The 17,045-nt window shown below is 41.7% G+C and overlaps 1 long non-coding RNA gene across 2 annotated transcripts in view; it reads right to left on the bottom strand.

Annotated features, from left to right (window-relative positions):
* Positions 1-382: 382 nt before the first annotated feature.
* LOC147450061 (uncharacterized) overlaps positions 383-17,045 on the bottom strand; it is a 75,646-nt gene continuing 58,983 nt past the window's right edge. The window contains exon 4 of one of the 2 annotated variants that reach the window (XR_015189251.1): positions 383-867. This is a non-coding gene — a long non-coding RNA (uncharacterized LOC147450061). Of the gene's footprint in view, positions 868-6,195; positions 6,320-17,045 lie in introns of those variants that run through there. The other variant, XR_015189250.1, reaches the window with a different exon arrangement.

Here is a 17,045-nt window from a genome sequence, read left to right as displayed (position 1 = left end):
TCTCACTATCCTCTCTCATGTGCACTGATACGAGCGACTTGTCTTCTCAAATGTTGTGATATATGTTGGGCAACAAGCTTAACCACCAACATGATAAATGTCCCTCTATTTTGTCACACTTGTGTGCAATCATACACATGCACATTTGTATACAAACACAAAAATTATATAGCAGAGCACACACACTCTTTTCAAACATCATGATATACATCGTGCAACATGAAAGCCATCAACCGGACAATGATACATGCACAAAAAGCGTTTGCAACAAATCAATGTCAATGATTAACACTCCATAAAAATGAAATTCAATTTTAAACAACATTTAAAGACTGCAATAAAAAAACTGCAGACTAATATTAAAAGGTTTAAAGTACACAACTTAACACAACGATTACAATAAGATAGATATGGTGTCAAGGCCTTATTTCTCTAACATTAGCGAGAGGAAAGGTGAGATCTAGTTGTTTTTGTTGTTGTTGGCTCCATTGGCTTGTCCTTGCACAACAATAAATGCCATCCACACTTCTACCCAAGTCTCCACATGTCGTTTGAAGGATGCATACTCCTATGGGGTGCGAAAACTATGTTTCCCCCAAATCATGTTTGCATTGTTGGCTAGTGCCGCAACTTGCTCGATATACCCTTTGGTTGGACGTGCATTGGAATCAAGATCTTGCATGGCATTGAATATGGAGCTTGTGGCCTCGTTGACTGCGCAGAGAGCGTCCGTGTAGTTGTGTGCACTCTGTACAACATTCATAGCATATACATTGTTGAGAATGTAATTGGCGTGCACATTGTTGATGGGGTCAACATGAGGGGGGAGGGGATTGAAGACGCCGATCTCGTCGTCCGTGATTTTCCCTAGTCATGGTAAATATGTGAATGAGAGAAATCTAAAGGAATAACTTTAGAAAATAGATACTTAATTAGAGAGACTAGAATGAATGAATGAATGAAACTATGTTCTTTTGGCTATTTATAACAAAACCCCTAAGAGTCTTTACTTCAAAGTTCATTCACACCATGTCCTCCATAATATTTTCACATAAAATATTACGAAGAAAAAAATTCTCACTAAAAGATTAACCACCATCGATTGATTTACCTTCAGAAACTAAGCATAGTTACAAAAAAACAAACCATAGTGGCAAACACATAGCACATGGTGCTCATAAAAAATTAAAACATAGTATGACCAACTAGTAACTTTTGGTGTGCCATTACGTGCCATTACGTAGGGAATAATTTCATGTGGAGTAATCAATACAAATCGGGATTTAGGTTCTTGGTGGCCGCAAATCCTGTGGGGGTTGCGCTATTGGGACGTGTATGGGTGGAGGCCCCATGGGCAGTGTGGAAAATAGTGGTTGATAGAGCAATTGACCATGGCTTGAACAACCTTGAACTATAGCTGGAGGTCTACTCGAAGGAGGAGCAAATGGCACAATCAACTCTTGGTGATGTCGTAAAGGAGACGTGGATGGCTGTGATTGTGCTCCACGTGATACCTCACCCACATGAAGAGTCGATCCTAGACTACTAGGAAGCAGCTGATGCGGTTGAATACGCGACAAAAAAATTTCTTATCCCAGTCAATGTTGATGCAATGTCGTTGTAGACGCTCACACTCCATTGCCAAGCCACCACAACCTGCAAGACAATCCAAAATTGCATCCCCAACCTTTGTGAAGGTACTCAACAACCACATGTTTATAATAACACAAACATTAGTAGGAATTTCAATGACACATTAGCGGACTAGTTCAATGGCAAAAATCGAGCATACACGTGCCCTCCTCGACTCACCAAGCAAAGAAGTCTCCTTCTCCACTCGAGGCCGAAATGGTGCTCCAAGGGCATCTAGCGTCCATGGCAAGTCCCGTAGTGGCTCTCCGATCATGTCGCTATCAAACTCGAACCCATCGTTGTCAGTTTCCACATCTCCTGCTTGACGATCATATAGTGGAATCCCTGGAAGGCCTTCAATTTTTTGTGTGAACATGACCAATAGTAAGGTCTCGACCTGCAATATGGATACTGTTTTAAACAAAAAACACATCAATATCTACCAACCATGAAATTTGTGGAGAAATGGTTGAGAACTTGCTGGATCTGTGAAGTCATCTATCACAGCATATGTGCATGACACCATCCGGAGAGAAAGGTGCAAAGATGGCGAAAATTGTACAAGTGGGCCTCCTCGATGATGAGTGCGTCTGCTCAGCACGCCATGACTACTAGGCCATCCAATAGTAAAAACCTCTGTAGCCAAGGTGAACACATTGGCAACAAGCTTGATAGAGAATGCATTCCATCGGGGTATGCTATGAATCCCGGCATCAAGTTTGCAACGTGTGGGAAGGTCTGCCCACACGCACCCCTCCAAGCAACTGATCAGACTCCATTTTGCAGGAGTGTGAGAGAGGCCCAATCAAATGTTGGATCACTTGAAGGCTCTTGCAATACATAAATACCATGCAAAAGAAGATTGAGTAAGTGCTTATCAAGTTCAAAATTGAAATTGGGTGCCAAAGTGTCATAAACTCACTCAGAAGAAATCTTTGGATCCATGAGAGCCTTTCGAAGATGGTATAGATCATCAACTATTGCGAGATGTAGTGGGACTACCCCAAAACTTATAATATCTTCCATTTTTACGTCAAAGTGAGCCAAAACTGTGTCAAATGCAAAATTTAATCAAATGTTAGGTACCACAATTTTTTGTTTAAAAAAAGCATTTATTTGTGGTGGCATTTCTTAACTAGTGGAAAGGAGGCAAGTGGTTCAAGTGGCCAAACAAAAACTGGGTGGCTGCCCTTGCTTCGTCTAGTAGCAATGGATATGGTTCGCTCGGGACCCTAAGATCTCAAAGCCAGGGAAAGACTAGATCTCTATGACTCCAAGTGACGTTCAGAATCATCGTGCTCATAATCTGACTTGCCACCTTCATGCTCGCTCCTTTCACTCTGAAACTCCTCTGAGAACTCTAAAAAATTGATGATGACTAGTCGTCCTCTCTTCTTACCTTGTTTAGGTTTGTCCATTGTAATTTTTGGGCTTCGATGTCCCTTGGTCGTGATAGGGCAAATGGAATCGGTGGGAGGTTGATTGATGGTGACGCTTCCGCCTTTACCCTTACCCTTACCCTTCTTGTGCAATGCTGTAAGTCCAAAAAAACGTGAGGACATAGCAAACCAAGCACATTAGTTGAACAAGAAAAGCATTACTTATTGTTGTATGCTTTAGCTTTGTCCTCAAAAAGTTCCCCATCCACATACTCCAAAAACCATGAACAATCTCTCCACTTTTCCTTACCATGGAGATTCTCTATCCAATTGTTGGGATAGAGACCACTCTACTCTCTCTCAGAATCCACCCACGCATTGTTGGGATGCTTGGGGTATGGACTGCGAATACCTATCTTAAGGACGCCCAACCACCATCTACAAATAACAAGAGGAATAACTACACCATTCATAACACACAATTTTAATATTGCATCCTAATAAAATTGTATAGTTCAATACTTGTATGGCAAGCGTCGAACAATACATGCAAAATGTGTCTGCTCTAATTTGTTGTATGTGGCTCCTATAGCTTGCTTCCATTGCACAAAAGCCTTGCCAAAGTGCTTTTGTCAAAAAGCTTGCAGTGCCTTGCCAAGATACATGCCACAATCACGTGCGGCGCGTGCATATAGGTTCTTCAACGTGGAGTTATCGGCCTCCATCTTCTCGGCCATACTTAATACACCCCTATACTTTAAGTATTAGTAATATGCAAATACTAGATAAGACCCCGAATACTAATATTATTAAGGTCACCTTTCAAGATGCCACCAATATACATGCATTCTCAATCATTACGGGAAGGGCTTCTCCTGTGTTGGAATAGATGCCTCCACTAATGACACATCGACCTTGGCCAATATATCGATCATGCGATATTTTCTATAATTTATCATTGAATAAAATTTTTAATAATTAAGGAGAACAAACAATGCTTTCAAAAGCAAATAGTACTTACTCCGCAGGACTAATGCGTGCCCGTGCAACTTCGGAGACTCTGAAGGGAGTCATTTTGCAACCCTTCTCTCCCCAACCTACAAGAGATGCATTTCTGAAAAGAATTTGTTCCATTCTTGGGATTGGCTATAACTGCTAATTCTTTAGTCCCTTTTTCACAAAAAGGTCCTCGATCTCTTTCACAACTAAATCATCTTCATTGAATTTTCCCAATAAGCACTGTGGGTCTGCAAGCGCTATTTTTTGCATCATAAATGTGTCGTGCCCAATGGTGTGAGGCACATGGACTTGTGTCACCCTATTTTTTAATATAACATTATATTAACAATTAATAACATCAAGTGGACCAATATAAGTGTGGAAAAACTTACTTGTTGAGCATGCCGAGCACCAATAGAAATTTCACCATATTTGCAAGGTCGCACTACACAATCGTGCACTCTACTTTTAGTATAGAGAATTCATCTAGTCGCTCTCATAATGCCCAGTCTTTCCACGCATGAAGTTGATGGTTCTCGTCCCATACAATGAACATTTTATCCTCTATGTGAGAGAGCTTTTGAAGGTCTCTAATTTGGTCATCAAATGTGGCCGATATCACTAACTCTCTCTTATAAGTGCCACGCCTATTGAATGGTATAGGATCTTGTTCGGAAAAATCTTTGGACACAATGAAGCAAGCCATCCTAAGTTGGTAAACTCTTTTGGCTATAGAGGTCGTTAGTTCTGCCACACAATCATCATTTGTTATAATGGTCGAGCTGGTCAAAAGACGACAAAGAGGGATGCCAGGCAACAAGTGATTGTATGGCACAACATGTGCATCAATTCAACTCGATGAGATGTGGCTATCAACCACGGATCCAAAGAGATTGGTAAGAGGATCATTATCCGTGTTTTTTGCGAGGATGATTGTTGACATGATTGCACCCGTCGAAGGAGGTACTTGCACCATCGTCAAAACGGACACTCTAACCACGAAAACGCTCTCTTGAGTGGTGTACAGAGGAATTCCTTCTTGGGTGGTTTGAATTGTCATTTCTTATTGCCAGTCCACGTCTTTGGACTGTTTTCTTATTAAAATTGGCATTTTGTTTGTTAATTAGGGTGCTATGACTTCCGAAGAAAAGATGAAAGATAAAGGTAAGAGAAGAGGTTTAAAGGTGGGGGGGGGGGGGGGGGGAGAATGTTTGAGAGAAATGAAATGAGAGAGGGTGGGAATAGAAGGCTTGAAAAGGTGGGAGGTAATGAAATAAAAAGGGTTTGCTTTTCAAAAGAGATAGAGATCACTAACGCTAAAAGGAGAGAGTGGGAGTATGAAAGAAATAAAGAAGAGAGAGGGAGTTTCTATAGGAAAAAGAAAAAGGGGGGTGCTATCATCAACGGTGGCGAGTCAACGGGGGGCAACTGTCAAAGGCGATGGGGGGGAATGGGGTCAGGGCGGCGGGTCGAGAGTGCAACACAGGGTGAGAGCAACGGGGTCAAGATGACGGGTCGAGGGCGTAGCGCGGGCGGAGATAGAAGGCATCACCCCTAGGTTCGCATGGAGGGCGCCAGCAGTCCATGTGGACATCCATGCGGACGCTCATGGAGGAATATGACGTGCTAGTAGTCAACGCGGCATGCGGGCTTGGGTGTGCCCCGGGGTCGTCCGTCCATGTGGCACACCACGTGGATTGCGGTCAACCCACAATCCATGTGGTCCATGTGGCGTGCCACGCAGGTGTTGCATCAATGTGATGCCTAAGTGGCATGCCACATAGACAATGGTAGACCGCGCGGCAATCCACGTGGACTGCGGGTCAACCGGAGCTCACATGGAGTGCCACATAGACGACGGCCTCAAGGCACATGCAACGTTCCCATGCGGTGGGGCAAGAGCCTGCCTGGACAGTGAGGCCCGCATAGGGCCGATTTCCTCGAGATGGGAAGAGAGAGAGAGAGAGAGAGAGAGAGAGAGAGAGAGAGAGAGAGAGGGGGGGGGGGGGGGGGGGGGGGGGGGATGGGGGCCGGTTTCCATGGGGGAAGGGAGTTGGAAGAGAGAGAGAGAGAGAGAGAGAGAGAGAGAGAGAGAGAGAGTTTAATCTATTTACAATGTACATAACACATGAGACAAACTACAAAGACCAATGTCTACAGTCCATAGTACAAAATCATGTATTCCTTTTGACTGAATATCCAAACAAATACATCACAGTATCAGGCCATATTAGGGAAAGAAGGTCCTGATTAGTGTTACAATATCAGTGTACAACATTACATAGTAGCCAAGGAAAGGACACCCTTACCTGCATCCACAGTAAGAAAACAAACTATTCGTTAGTTTTCAAACCGCATAACAAGTAATTGGGGGGACCTAGTTGTCATCCATGTCACCTAGGTACTAACAAAGAAGAAAAGCATGCTGCTAAAATTATAGTGATGTGTAACCGCCTTCTCAAAGACCACGAATTCTAAAAACTATAATCTCTTGTTTGTTTATAAAACAAATCCTCAAAGTGTTAGGCTCAATTATCTAATCTGTACAATCCGTATCCTAATGCGAAGTTATAAAGCAACATTCCTTTAGTCAAATGCGAAATAAGCCTCAATTTTTTCCAATTTGACATAGAATACCACCTAAAAAAGCTCTTAGTCCCATAAACCAATCCGCTATCTTAAAATTCATTTAGAAAGCTTATTTTAGTAAGTTAATGAACCACTGAAGTTCCAGTATAACTTAAACCATCACTTGATCTGCAAAAATCAGTTATCAAGTTACTAGTTATCATTCCTAACCAGGCAATAACCTCGAAAAGCCAGGCAGGCCATATTTCCGTGATCTCATATATTAGGCCGAAAGAGAGCCCGTATAAACCGGATTACAAGAGATATCGTACCGACCAAAAATTAGGCCAAAAACCACTTGCTTACTAACATTAAATCATAGCCAAGTTCAAGAAGAGCCCATAAATACCATATAGATGAGAAAATGATACTCATAAACGGTTAGAATAACCTGAATAGCCTAGATACATGGCCAAACCAAACCTTAAACAGAGCTGAATAAAGTTTGTTAATCTCAGATGAGGCACATTCCATCAATCAAGCACCAGCAAAATACATCTGTACGTTTAACATAGTCTAATGTTGGTAAACCGTGCATCAAGTATGATCAGCTGCACCAAACAACTAGTTAAAAAGCATATATCAATTTACAATACCTCCCGGCCCATCATCCCCTCTGAAAAAACACAACACCCATGATTGGGATTAGCAGTAGGCATCTCCAATTGGTATACATCATCTAAAGGCAAACCTGTGCTAAATGAAGAATCCAGCTAAGTAAACCTATACTAGGCCTAAAAAAATCCCGTATATACAAATTATCACAATTTCTAGCATGTAAAATGCATCTATGATTATTTTGTGTGTAAGCAAAGTATCCTGTCATTAATCCCAACAAAAGGGAAGATTATCATAAGGAGATAAGCTTGCAAACAGGTCCTCAAGTCAGATCAATTATAGTTGTTATTAATGATTTATAAAACCATATTAGTTTGTAGTAAATTATGGCCCATCAGCCTTTGTAGTCAAAACCATTCTAAGGGTGAGTAGTAGGCAACCCCAACCAAGAATATACCATTGAAAGGCCACCTAATGTCATTTATTTCCATATCTACACCGAGAACAACAAAAAGAATATATATATAAAAATCATAAAAGGCTGAATGATAGCCCGTTAGGACCACCTAATGTAATTACCAGTACCGAAGCTTAACCCATGATCATTCTATAAGTTTTAGCAAAGTTTCTGTCGGTAAAATCGGAAACCACAGACAGAGCAACAGTAAGAGATTGGCCAGCCTCTAGGCCTCAGCTCAACCAAAAATATGTGTTCTAGCTAATGGTTACTAATACCATTTTAAACCCCTCATAACGTTTGCAAAGATCAGAAGTACCACCCATTCAGAGAGCAAGAGCATATCATGCCTTATTGAAAAAAAGACCAAAGCCTAAGGTGTTTTGAAGTAATAAAATCTGACTCACCTCTATAGATTCCACTGTGATTTCTTGCTTGGGGCCATAATTTTGAAGACAACGAAGTAGCAGATTGTACACAGAGAGTAACTATGTAGAGTATGCACACGAGGAAATACACACCCACCCTTGCTGAATGAAAACCAAGTAGCATATAGCTCACCTTATAAAGCAGTGCCTATATATTGAGGCTATAGAGCCTATATATTGAAGGGCAGCTCACAACAACAGGGTTGTATTGACTGCCCACCATTCCGGCACATTAGAGAATGGCGCTCTAGCCTCACGAACCCCTAAGAATAGTGTGTGAGGGGGGGATGCATGTAAGATATCCACCTGCCCTAGAAGAGGGATACCTATGTAAAATTTTAAGTCTAAATACCAGTTTGGCAAAAGATGCTATTTTTAGCAGGTTTCAGTGATCATATGTCATTTTTGAGTTGTGATCCTTGGAGAACTTGTAATTCTGGTCAAATTCAATTTTTGTAAAAAATTTTCAAAAATAGAAAGTTTTTGACCTCCAGTATGGTTTAGGATCGCGACTGGCTCGTCAAACTGTGCACCGACCCAGATTTTCTTAAAAATAGGATCCGGACGTCAGAAGCTGCTATTTATGGCAGGTAGTAGTATCTGTTACCTGCAAGTTTGTTTTGAGTTAGCAAGTTTTAGAATTGAGTTTGGATTAGTATAGATCAAGTTAGCCTAAGGTTAGCATTTCCTAAGGTATGTGTATGGCATGTATGAGGATGTGGGTCATGGGTGTGCATGCATGGTCATGGGTATGCATGGGTATGTAACCCCATCATGTATGGCCATGGGTCATGTGTATAGGTAGCCTTATGCCAAGTGTTGGGTCAAGTATGGGAGTGTGGCATGGATGCTAAGTATGGACTAGAGAGGTGTATCACTTAATTTAGGTAAAAGGGGACACGTCTAGTGGTTAGTGAGAGGCTTGTGACACCTCTACTTCTTATTTTGGCAAGAGGGGGCGAGCTAGGGAGGTATGGGCATGCCTTGGCCATCAAGCAACCCTAGAAGCCTATATAAGGAGCATTCCCACCCAGTTTTACGCACAATTCCCAAGACCGAGCAAGGAAGTGCTGCTGCCAGAGCAATCTTTTGTGAAGCCTTTCTACATCACATAAAACACAAAGGAGGTTCAAATTAAGGGTAATTTAATTACATTTATGTTAATCCTATTGGTCCATAGCCTCTTTTCTCTGGAGGATTCCTATGTCGAGCTTAATTATGCTAGCTGGCTACAACATTAAATAATCTATTCTGTATTATATGTGGAGTAATTAAGGCATAATCATCTCGTTGCATCCTTGAATTAGCTTGCATACTTGCAGTTGTGAAGGCTTGTCATTTAATCTAGCATTATGTGTAAGAATAAGGTTATTCCTTGTCAAGTTTTCTCATTGGTTGTTGTGGGAATTACGCCTAGTCTCTTGTTTCTCCAAAGGAACTAATCCTAGTAGTGAGATATGGCCCCCAAGAGGACACGTTTTGGTGGTGCTAATGACCGCGAGGCAGGAACTCGCAACATGGCAAACAATGGTAAAGCACCGATGAGAGAGGAAAATCCGGCCATCTCACGAGGCATCGAAGAGGAAATTCATGAGGTGGGATGAATTTAAATTTTGTATTTTATACAAGCATTCCATTACGATAACTTTAGGAATGTTTAAACTCCCCGAACTATGTTGGATACCAAATGAGGCAACGGCATTGGTATTTTTAAAGGTTTTATTTAGATTTAAGTTTAAATTATATAGGAAGAAAATGTTTTATGGAAAGACTGTTTGGAAGTAGGAAAGAATGGTTGTTAGGGGAAACTATCTCAAACAAATTTCATTCATTATTCCAATGTTAATTTAGTATGAACCCCTTACTGATCACAGGGCAGTAGATCGCGAAGTTATCACAGGAGCTAAATCCACGACTTGCTTTCTATGCGGTGGATATGTCCATGGCTTGCTTTTTATGCGGTGGATACATGATTTTTACCCGGAGAGTTACTCCATGAATTGGGTGGAATCATGGACTGGTTGTATGGGTGGCCAGTTGACAACGGGTGGAGTTAACACTCACTAAAGGTCCTCACGATTCCAGGACATTGGAGTTTTTAATGAAGTATTGTTTGTTGAGTACTTTTTCCTAGGAAAGATATGTTTTGGTGCCGATTTGACAATGTTTGAAGGGCTGTCTTAATGAACTTGTGTCCAGGAAATATAAAAAAGAACCCTAAGTGTTGAACAACAATGTGTTAGTAATTAGGCCAGACAAGACTCTGTGTGAGTGCGGGGTGGAAAGTGGGGGCTTGGCTCAGGTTGCAGAAGCCTATGAGATGGGTGGTCCTGATTAGTCCGGAACTCTCTGTCCTGTGCAATAGAGAACGTCATTAGATAGCTAATTACGCCAGAGTGGAAGGAACTTGGTGTACGTGCCTCTGAAAATTATGGGGAAAAAGGCACTGAGGTTACTTCTCCTCCTGGAAGATGAGAATAGGACCAATAGTACGAAATTACGCTTCCCCTGCGGGACGGAGCTAGACTCCTTTTCACTAGTGGCTTGGACTCAATTCACTAAGTGATGAGAGACCATCCACTGGTCTTCTTTTTCTTCTTAGCCAATTTTTTATTTGCTTCCGCATAGGATCTAGCGACTATCAGGTGTCCTCCAGTTCCGTCTAGGTGAGACAGGGAGGGGACCTCACAATGCATTCACCACAGTCACGTATCGACAGAACTATCAAACCACCCTCGCCGAACAGGGCATTACAAATAGGGTTATTCCCTTTTAATTCCCATCAAAATTGGCCCAATATTACAACCATTTTAAGTGGCAGCTCATGCATTCTCCCACGTGGTGGGGTATGGAGTAATCCTTTTAGGTCCAGTGGTAATATTCTCCTGTTTTAAGAAAGTATGGTAAAATTCCACTAATTTAGAGTTATGAGATATGTCAATGTTTTACAAGGGTTAAGCAAACCAGAGGTTTACAATGTGGTAGATATGATACAAAGTCCGATCTAATAGAGAGAGAGAGAGAGACAGAGAGAGAGAGAGAGAGAGAATATAACCGGGAAGAAAACCACCTCGCCACATCCTCGAAGCCCACACAGGATGGCCTATATCCGGAAAGAAGGTCCACTGTGGTAGAGCCTTCATCAAACTACACCATACCCCCACAATTCCGGGCGGCGTTACAGCTAAAGCTTGCCCCAAATAGCGCGCGTCAGACTGGGGAGGAACCCTTCATTCCAAACCATTATTGCATTCAAGTCTCACCTGTCACACCTGGCCACAGTAAACCAGGTAAAAAAAACAATAATGAAAAAAAAGTATAATGAAAAAAAGTCCTTTACAAGGCTACTTTAACGAAGAGGCCTTTCCCTCCTAATCAACCAATGTCGTGGTTGGAAGCTCTATGAGAGCAAGATCTCAAACATGTGAGATATTTTTTGTAGTCAATTATTGCCAAGGGTGAAAGCAAACCCCAGGATAACACCATGGATGAAGAGTCTCATATCCTCTAGAAGGATAAAGAGAGAGAGAGAGAGAGAGAGAGAGAGAGAGAGAGAGAGAGAGAGAGAGAGAGAGAGCGGGGGTCGTTCCCATGGGGGGGATGGGAAGAGAGAGAAACACGGAGGGTGGTAGGTTTCCACGGGGGAAGGGGGTTGGAAGAGAGAGAGAGAGAGAGAGAGAGAGAGAGAGAGAGAGAGAGAGAGAGAGATTTTATTATCGTCCTCGGAGGTCAAATATGACCTATGGGACCAAAGTTACATGTGATGTAGTATGTGTATGGCTAATGAGAGACTCTCTATGCTCCAAAATTGTGGTAATGAGAGTCACAATGGAGAGCCCACACTGTGGCTGGAGAGGAAAGTGTGTAGGTCTAAGTCATGGCTGAAAATGTGAGAGAAGCAAGTTCGGATGTGACCAAAAGCTGAGCACTCTAGTAGCGTGTGGTACTCAGATTCTCGAGCTTGCAGTGAGCATAATGTCATAGTCGATTTGACTCTTCTCCATTGCCCCAATACCCTCGCTCACATTGAAGGGAATGGGAGCTAAGTTAAATGGTTACGATAGTGCGTATCGCCGACAAGGGGATAGGCTTGAGCATGTAAGTATGAGTATGGTTTTCTCTTTCAGTGAAGAACATGGTTTTGTAGTTGGGGGCAATATGGGTAGTGAAATGTATGAAGCGTGACCCACCGGATTTCTCCCAAGCCGTAATACAGTAGCATTGTAGAAAATCTTCATTCACTTGGGAGTCAATTGAAGCATCATGTAGCAAGTGTAATGCATCCCATCTCCCAAACCACTTCTTTATGTCTTGCATTCATCCCGTACTCAAGATCTTGCTTTTATGCGTCTTTTGAACTTTTTTGCTTGTTTTCCATGCAATTGTAGGAAGTCGATATGAGGGGTTTTGATGCATCTTTATGAGGTACTGCATAACCCTTTGCATGCCCATAACCTCAATTGGAAGAGATCCCGACTCAAGAAGTAAGAGCATATATGGTGTTTGTGTCTTAACCTGGAGAAAGCTTACAAATGCTTTGGGACATTCTCAAACTCTTTTCAAGTAAACTTTGAGATGCTCCCGCCCCACACTTCAACTCCATAAAGAAGAACCGGTGTCACCAATGTATCAAAAAGGTACTTCTTGAGAACCCAAGACTTTATGTTTCCCTCATTACACATGTTCTCCAATGCATAATATGCTCTCTTTCCCACTTCCAAATGACGCATAGCACATTCGTGCCACTTGTGATTGGACGGAACCTCAAGGCCATGGTACTTAAATCTCTCAAAAAATTCAAGTTTCACATTGTTGTACACAATGCATGGCTTCTCCTTATGGTTGATTTTCACAAGCATAACCTTTGTTTTGGATTCATTCACAATCAGCCCACTATGCAAGCAAAAGTTCTGAAGGACAATCATAACTTTTGTGCATCTTCTAAAGTGTGTGCTAGAAGGACTACATCATCCGTATACAACAAAAGCTTGATTACTGCATTGCAAATAGTGATCTCTTCAATGCCTTCTTCTTGCATAAAGTCAAGTACCATTTGTTCCAATTGATCGATGCATAGACCAAAGAGAGTTGGTGACAACGGGCATCCTTGTTTAACGCCAATAGTGCTTATAATTTTTTTTGAAATTCCTCTTTCCATGCGCAATTGGCACTTCTCATAGATTCGAGAAACCGCAAGCATAAACTCACTTGGCACTTGGAGTTCTTCCATCCTTCTCCACAAATTGTTACGTGGAATCATATCAAAGGCTTTCTTTAAGTCCACAAAACAACAATACAATACAATCACTTTCCTTTCAACCAACTTTCCTTTATGAGAACTCGAAGAGTAACAAGATGATCAATGGTGCTATGGCATCAATGAAAACCTGCTTGTCCTTTTGCATGCTTGTCATTCTCTTCATCCCAATCACTCAATTTCATCTCCATTATGCACCCAAAAAACTTTGCCATAAAAGACCCAATCATTCTAGTTCGATAGTTGTTGTGACATTCTTTATATCTCCTCCTTTATGCAAAGGCTTGACCCAATTAGTACTCCAATCATAAGGCATACCATGTTGAAGTGCAAGGTTGAACATATCACATATCCACTCAGGGGTAAAATCTCCCGTCCATTTGATCATCTCTGGCTTGATACCTTAAAGATCTCCCGCTTTGCGAGTGGCCAACTTTTCAAGACCACCGTATACATCCTCAACAGTAAAACAAGAGGGTATACATGTGAGTGAACCATAAAATGGCATTTTTTTCAGAATTTGGTTGCTCATATAATTTCCTACAATGTGTGTACATATCCACAAGACTTAAGTTACCAAAGTTCTCAACCCGCTTGCCTCTCAAGTTTCTACAAAATCTTCCACATGCATGTGCCTTTTCTTGGACTTGAAAAAGTTGTTTTTCTCGAGGGACTTGCCTCCTCCTTGGGCACATTTTCTTCATGAGAAATCTCCTTGTTTTTGTTATTCTTTTTCTCCTATACCTTATGATGCATATTTTGTTGTTTAATAGTGCAATCTTCACATACAAAATTTTTGTATGCGTCAAATAGATCCAGCTATTATCACTACTAGAGTGATCAAATTTTGGTCACGTTTGAACTTGCTTCCCTCACATTTTTAGCCGTGACTTATACCTACACACTATCCTCTCTCAACCATAGTGTGGGCTCTCCTTTCTGACTCTCATCACCACAATTTTGGAGCATCGAGAGTCACTGATAAGCCACACACGTACTGCATTACATGCAACTTTGGTCCCATAGGTCATAATTGACCTTTGAGGATGATAGTTAAAACTCTCTCTCTCTCTCTCTCTCTCTCATGAACTACATTACACGTACTACATTACATGCAACTTTGGTCCCATAGGTCATAATTGACCTTTGAGGATGATAGTTAAAACTCTCTCTCTCTCTCTCTCATGAAGTCTCCTGTCTAGTAGATCTTTGATGCCACTTTGGATATTCTCCAATGACATAAGAAACTCTTTATTGTTGTTTCTTGATTCTCTCTATTCCCCCCTCTCTCATTTCTTGAATTGAAGACTTGTTGGTTCTCTCTCTCTCTCTCTCTCTCTCTCTCTCTCTCTCTCTCTCTCTCTCTCTCTCTCGCGCGCGCGCGCGCGCGCTCGTGATAGTTGATCCTTGACGGGCAATGCTAAGATATACTCTTTACTCAAGATATGCTCAATTGCATGGCCTGGATGCCTCTCTCTCTCTCTCTCTCTCTCTCTCTCTCTCTTGATAGTTGATCCTTACCGGGCAATGCTAAGATATCTTCTTTACTCAAGATGTGCTCAATTGCATGGCCTGGATGCCTCTATGGGAAATAGATATTTTTGATAAAGTGTCGAGGCATTCAATACCTCTATGTGGAGAAGTCTTCAAGAGTTCTATGTCAAAGGCACTGTCTTATGAATTAGATTTTTGTTTTACAACACAAATGCAATGAGCCCTCTACCCTTAAAAAGTTGAGGCTTTTGGACAGCCTTTGTTGTTGAAATCATGATTTGGATATTTGAGTTTTGATTGCAATATAATACTATGCACACATTCCAAGCCAAACTCTTAGATATTACCTCTCATTTTCCTCAAATAGTACAATCCTACTCAGATAGTACACACATGTTACTTCATCTTTGGCTTTCCATAATCTTTCCTTCACGAGACTTTCATATCGACAAACTTTGATGCCCACTCTTTCATCTTGTGTAGAGCCAAATTAGCAAGTGTTATGGGTAGATAAAACATTTCTCGTTGTAGAACTCTTGACTTCCTTTTTCCTTGAAATGGTTTGTGGTTGCTTTTGGAGAGTTGTTAGGTTTCCAAGGAAACTCTCTCTCTCTCTCTCTCTCTCTCTCTCTCTCTCTCTCTCTCTCTCAACAAGGATGTCCATTGTCACCAACTCTCTTTGGTCTATGCATCGATCAATTGGAACAAATGGTACTTGACTTTATGCAAGAAGAAGGCATTGAAGAGGTCACTATTTGCAATGCGGTAATCATGCTTTTGTTGTATGCGGATGATGTAGTGCTTCTAGCACACACTTTAGAAGATGCACAAAAGCTTATGGTTGTCCTTGAGAACTTTTGCTTGCATAGTGGGCTGATTGTAAATGAATCCAAAACAAAGGTTATGCTTGTGAAAACCAACCATAAGGAGAAGCCATGCATTGTGTACAACAACGAGACACTTGAAGTTGTTGAGAGCTTTAAGTACCTTGGCCTTGAGGTTCCATCCAATCACAAGTGGCATGAATGTGCTATGTGTCGTTTGGAAGCGGGAAAGAGAGCATATTATGCATTTGAGAACATGTGTAATGCGGGAAACATCAAGTGTTGGGTTCTCAAGAAGTATCTTTTTGATGCATTGGTGACACCGGTTCTTCTTTATGGAGTTGAAGTGTGGGGTGGGAGCATCTCAAAGTCTACTTGGAAAGAGTTTGAGAATGTCCAAAAGCATTTTCTTACAAACTTTCTCCAAGTTAAGACACAAACACCATATATGCTCCTACTTCTTGAGTCGGGATCTCTTCCAATTGAGGTTATGGGCATGGAAAGGGTTGTGGAGTACATGATAAAGATGCGTCAAAACCCCTCACATCAACTTCCTACAATTGCATGGGAAGCAAGCAAAAAAGTTCAAAAGACGCATAAAAGCAAGATCTTGAGCACGGGATGGATGCAAGACATAAAGAAGTGGTTTGGGAGATGGGATGCATTACACTTGCTACATGATGCTTCAATTGACTCTCAAGTGAATGAAGCTTTTCTACAACGCCAATGTATTACGGCTTGGGAGAAATCCGGTGGGTCACGCTTCATACATTACACCACCTATATTGCCCCCAACTACAAAACCATGTTCTTCGCTGAGAGAGGAAACCGTACTCACACTTACATGCTTGAGCCTATTCCCTTGTCCGCGATACGCACTATCGCAGCAATTCGGCTTAGCTCCCATTTCCTTCGATGCGAGATAGGGCGTTGGGGCAATGGAGAAGAGTCAAATCTATTGTGCACATTATGCTCACTGCAAGTTCGAGAGTCTGAGTACCACACACTACTAGAGTGCTCAGCTTTTGATCACATCCGAACTTGCTTCTCTCACATTTTCAGCCATAACTTAGACCTACACACTTTCCTCTCCCAGCCAAAGTGTGGGCTCTCCATTGCGACTCTCATCACTACAATTTTGGAGCATCGAGAGTCACTCATCAGCCGTACACATACTACATCACATGTAACTTTGGTCCCATAGGTCATATTTGACCTCCGAGGACGATAATAAAATCTATCTATCTATCTATCTCTCTCTCCCCCCCGCCGATGCACCATGTGAGGGTGTAACAAAGTTTTGATAGGTGAATCCATTCTTTCTTTGCATAGCATGTTTTAGGGGTGGCTAGAGAGTTATCTAATGATCTATTTTTGGACAACATAATC

Source organism: Adiantum capillus-veneris, chromosome 9 (genome assembly GCF_014529385.1).
Source record: "Adiantum capillus-veneris isolate H3 chromosome 9, ASM1452938v2, whole genome shotgun sequence".
Lineage (NCBI taxonomy): Eukaryota > Viridiplantae > Streptophyta > Polypodiopsida > Polypodiales > Pteridaceae > Adiantum > Adiantum capillus-veneris.
This window is presented reverse-complemented; position numbering and strand designations above follow the sequence as displayed.